The following is a 6,000-nucleotide window of genomic DNA, read 5'->3' as shown; positions in this document are numbered from 1 at the left end:
ACGAACTAGGGAAGAAGCTTGTGGTAAAGCATCCCTGTATTCAATCCCCAGTAGTGCCTCTGCCAAAATCAAGTGCACTGTGATATATGCTTCAGAGTATAATCTGTCTTTTTTGTCTGGAGTTAATCATATTTTCTCATTTTTTTGTGTGGTTACTTTTCTATTCTCTTATCCCTAATGTAATACTCTTCTGATGGAGGCAGCTATTTCTCCCATGTGTTCAATATATTCAAACACATATAGCTGTCTGATATGATATTCACCCTAGAGAGCTTCAGATTATTGAGATATTCAATTTTAACAATAAATCATATAATTAAAAAATGAAGACTGTGGGCAAATGCTTGTAGGAATAATGAATGTATAAGGTAATGTCAGACACTAAGGACAATATTACTCCTCTCAAAGGGGTCAACAACTCACTTACCCCCAAAATGCAGTATTCCCCAATTCCAACAGAGATATCACATATATGTATCATATGATACATATATACTACATATATCATATGATGCACATATGATATACATATATGATATACATATATATGATATACCATATATGATATACACATATATATAATATATACATATGTATTTAAAATGTGATTGATCTGAATTCTTGTTTTATGGATGAAAAATGCACATGCTCTGTTCTCCAGATCTTTGCTTTCTTCAAATCTCTCATATTGCACTTGTGTTCCTTTGTAATAGTGAACTTGCAGTTTCCAGAATATGAATCTCAAAGGAGAAAGGAGGGGCTTTGTTGTATCTCTTGTTCTATACAAAAACTGGAGGGGGAAGGATAAATAAATAGCAATAACAAATATCAGGATTGAATTCCCAACTGTGCCTAGAGTATGGATAACTACATATCCTATACAAAAATACCATGTGATGTTAAATATCAAATTAAATACAATTTCATACCAAAAGTTCGTTTGTTGAAAGTATCCGTTTTGACTATTTTGAATCGGAGCTGTAGCTAGTACACTACAAACTTCTTTTAGTTCATTCCACAAAGGTCCTGAACATAATTTCATTTTAATAGCATTATTTAAACCTATCACGGTCATCACAAAAGCAAGCAGGGAGTGTCTGAGTCAGAGGCTTTATATTTCAAAGTTGTGCAGGGAAGTCTTTCAGACTCGCCCAACCAGCTCCCAACCTCCTCTATGAAGACAGTAAGGTAAATATTTCCATAGTTCACCCTTAAATCTGGCTAGGTAGAGAGGGAGGGAGGGAGGGAGAAAGGGAGAGAGAGAGATTGGAGAAATGAGCGAATCTTGGCTGCTTCTTGGTATCTGAGACACTAAACTCATCAAACTATCAAACCATCTTATCTGTTCACTTCTCTCCTTCATGGCCTGTTGGTGCCTGGTTTTCAGTGGTGACATGGAGGGGATCAGCTCCAGTGGAGAACTTTGTCCCATCTCTAAATAGATAAATAGGGAATTAAGTACGATCCAGATTATATATTTCCAGTGTTCTTACTTAAGGCACTACGTGTTGGAATGTACGGATTTTTGAGAATAGTGTTGAACTCTATTTTTAATAGTGTAATGAGTTACTCATCTGATGAGACATTTATCAAAATTTGAATCTGTGGAAAGACTCGAAAATACTTTTGTAGAGTAATAACTATTTTTATAGCATTGCCTTTGACTTATATAACTTATAAGATTTAAAACTCAGCATGTTTAATAGTTATTCATTACCTTATGATATGTATATTTTAATTTATTAAATATGAAGGCTTCTTTTCAATAAGGCACCATGAACTAACATTGATTTTCTGTGTATGGCCAAAATTGTCCTAAGGTTAGATAATGTTTTTTAACAAGCATTTAATGCAGATAATTGATCAATTAGATACAATAAGTCTAGGTCCAAGAAATATTGTCATGCTTTATTGAATTTATTTTGTGCCTGGTTTTCTTATGCTTTATTTTAAAAATTCTTTTTCTTTTTTTTTAAATTACACTTTTATTTTTTTAACATATATGCATTTATTGACTTGACCATAAAATATGGTCAATATATAAAAATATATACATTTTAAAAAGTTCAGTGTGGTAGTGCACACTTGAAATCCCAGAAACTTGTGTGGCTGAGGCAGGATGAAAAAATTTTTTATTTTTTTACATGAGAGTCATTTTTTAATAGGTTATATATGAATATGATGTGGGATTTAAAGAAAATACAGTGAAAAGGATGTCTCCCTCTTGTTCCTTCCTTCTAACTGTATTTTTATACCAACAATCCATGTATTAACAAGCAATCTTCATGGAATCTTTCTTTTTATGTGAATATAATAGCATATTATATGCTAGACATTTCATTTTGTTCACTTAATGATAAATTACGACAGTTATTCAATATCAGTTCATATATATATACATATATATATATAACAATAATATTTTGTTAGTTTGTTTTACAAATCTCTGAAAGACTTTATTGTGGGTATGCTATAATTTTCTAAACAATCTGCTATTGATGGCCTCTTAGATTGTATTTCTAAATTTAAAGTTATGTGTCTATTAAATATCCAAAGGATTGTAGATTGATTGAACATAAACTCCCAGGCTGGGAGTATAGCTCAGTGGTGGAGTGCTTGCTTAGCAAGCCTGAGGCCCTGGGTTCTGCCCTAGCCCCACCCCCACATAAATCTTTTAACATAAGCTCCCATCCAGATGGTTCCTGTGAAAACTGAGGGCCAAGGGATGACAACTCTGAGCAGATCATGCGCCCTGCCCTTTACTCTAGTGAACCTCACTGGTGAATCACATCACCCCTCCGTGTGCCAGTCTTCAGGGAATGCATAAATCCTTCCTTCATTTTTTTTTCATTGCCTAGATTTTCTTCCTTTCAGACTTCACTTTTGGTCTGGATGCCTTTTATTTATTTTTCTTTTTTTAAAATTTTTTTATTGTTGGTTGTTTCAAAACATTGCATAGTTCTTGATATATCATATTTCACACTTTGATTCAAGTGGGTTATGAACTCCCATTTTTACCCCATATACAGATTGCAGAATTACATCAGTTACACATCCATTGATTTACATATTGCCATTCTAGTGTCTGTTGTATTCTGCTGCCTTTCCTATCCTCTACTATCCCCCATCCCCTCCCCTCCCCTCCCCTCTTCTCTCTCTACCCCTTCTACTGTCATTCATTTCTCCCCCATGTATTATTTTCCCCTTTCCCCTCACTTCCTCTTGTATGAAATTTTGTATAACCCTGAGGGTCTCCTTCCATTTCCATGCAATTTCCCTTCTCTCTCCCTTTCCCTCCCACCTCTCATCCCAGTTTAATGTTAATCTTCTTCTCATGCTCTTCGTCCCTACTCTGTTCTTAGTTACTCTCCTTATATCAAAGAAGACATTTGGCATTTGTTTTTTAGGGATTGGCTAGCTTCACTTAGCATAATCTGCTCTAATGCCATCCATTTCCCTGCAAATTCTATGATTTTGTCATTTTTTAATGCAGAGTAATACTCCATTGTGTATAAATGCCACTTTTTTTTTATCCATTCGTCTATTGAAGGGCATCTAGGTTGGTTCCACAGTCTTGCTATTTCGAATTGTGCTGCTATGAACATCTTAAATTAGACTTTTAAAACAAAGCTTCAGTATTGTTTTAACACCAATAGCAACTTGGCTATAGGAATGAAAGGTAAAAAGTTCTTGGATTGAAATTTACTGTATGTAATCAAGTAAGTCTCAGTCTGCTATGGGGTTTGAGGGCCTCAAGTCTGAAGTTTGGGAAGAAGAACTTTCATGAGTATTGGCTAATTTGCATTAACATGAAAGTTCTAAATTAATTACCTAGTTGTATATTAAACTAAGGTTTTTACATAAGAAACATCAAAATATGGTATGTTTTGGAGAAGAAAAACTAGTCTTTTAAAGCCATGTTTTCTTATGATTTGAAAGGAATCTCTTTACTGCTCTCTCTGCACAGTGGCGTTCTGAGGAATGTCACAGTGGCATCTTCTGCAGCTTTAATGTAATCTATATTCTTTTCAGTAGTCTTGGTTATTTAACTGCCATCCAAGTCATCTGGTACTTCTTTGAGGTTTTCAAAATTTAGTTTATTTTTTTTACTGGTGCTTTAATTATTTGTTTTTAAGTTGCTGTGAAAGTAATTAAGGGAAGAAGGAAAATCACAGTTCTGGCCCCATGCTAATTTTGATTCTTCCATCCCTGATGGACGCTTGGGGCATAGAGCCTTAGTTCAGCCTTAAATAAAATTATCTGCTTGCCATTGAGACTTAGACTTGATCTCAGATGAAGAGCAAAGAATCTTGCTTTCATTTCTAGAAACTAGTGCATCTGCATTAAAAAAAGATAATAAAAGCAATTATGGGAAGAACATTTTTGGAATTTATTTACAACATTCGTGAACATGTCTGTACAAAGGTGTTTAAGTACATCCTGTTTAGTGCTACCTGTCACTCTAAAAGTTATTACTTGAGAATTTATAATTGTCTAGGAATGTCTTGGCTCTTGTTTTCCAGTAATTATTTTTAAATCTAGTATGATTTCTCTGCCATAAGATTAACTTAGCCAAGAAAATTATGTACTCTGTTTCTTGAATGAACTAATTCCTGTGTTGCTTTTCTTCTCTTTGGTATGACAGTTTTGTGGCAAATTACCAGGATGACTGAAAAATTCAAATTTGAATATCTGTGGTTATTGCTTAGAGAGTAATTGAAAAATAATGTTGAAAAATAGGAAAATGCATTTCTTCTCCAAGGAATAAAGTAGTACTTTGCAAAGCAACTGGAAAAACTGGGGCTTGAGCAAGGAAAAATGCATTTTGGGATATGGTACCAGGAAGCTTGCAGACCCCCATGGGACTGTGCAAGCAGGTCCCCATACAGGGTCATTAAAATCTTTCAGCTCTTATTTTAAAGTATCTTACCCACATTATTTCAATGTGTTGAAATAGACCCATAATCCTCTACCAAACCTAATTTTTGCAGTCAATGTCTGGAAAAGATTATTGGGCTTTTGCTCTGGAAGTTACTTTCTAAGAGTGATTCATTTCATCTAGTGCTGTCTCTGATTTTCAGCAATCAGCATGAAGTCTCGGAAACTCTTTTGAAGGGAGAGAATTTAGCATACGTTTTCCCCCAGAAAGAAATGAGATTCTTATGCCTACTCACTTTAATATAAAAATCATTGTTTCATTTTCATAGACTTAATTGCATATTTGTTAATGTCAATCTTATTTGTTTCATATTTAAGAAGCAATACTCCTATTTTAGGTCTAAAATATGTTTAGAACCCCTGATCGTTTGGGGGCCTTAAGCCCTACTGGTGCCCCTCACTCTGCCTCCAGCTTTCAGTTTTCTCCCCTCCTTTGCTGCAAGGTTTCTCCCGTAGTGTCAGTAACAGCCGCCACAGTTCCTTACCCTGGAGTACTTGCATTAGAGATGGAATCAATTTAATATTTTTCTGGATAATTTTTATTTTATTTTTTAACTCTTTGGTGGTAGTGGGGAGATTAAACCGAGGGCCTCATGCGTTCTAGGAGAGCACTCTACCACTGAACTGCTCCCAGCCCTGGATAACTTTTAGAATATGTAGATGATCTTTCTTAGAATAAAGGGCATGTGGGATATAAATGATGTTCTTACCTTATGATCCTGGAGTGCATCTGAGGAATGGGATGTACAATGAATGGTGAACAGCTGAACTTGACCCTAAGAAACCATTATTTATGGCCTCTTGCCTCGACAATGTTCTCTGAGCTTGGTATTCCAAAGCATATGGTATGAATTCCTCAGGAATGCTCTTTCCAGAAAAATCTCATTTGTTGTCTTTTAGGACTGATTAGGTTATTGCTCTTTTACCATTTTTGATTTATTGACTATTTACTACTAGTATAGGTATTGTTAATTAAAAAAAACTCAAGGTCTCAATTGATAAAAATAAAACAAAATTCTCTCACTTGTAACTTTAAAGGCATTATGTGTTGACTTGGTTGCA

This window comes from Marmota flaviventris, chromosome 16, assembly GCF_047511675.1.
Source record: "Marmota flaviventris isolate mMarFla1 chromosome 16, mMarFla1.hap1, whole genome shotgun sequence".
Lineage (NCBI taxonomy): Eukaryota > Metazoa > Chordata > Mammalia > Rodentia > Sciuridae > Marmota > Marmota flaviventris.
The sequence above is the reverse complement of the archived record's forward strand: the minus strand, read 5'-3'. Positions refer to the sequence as shown.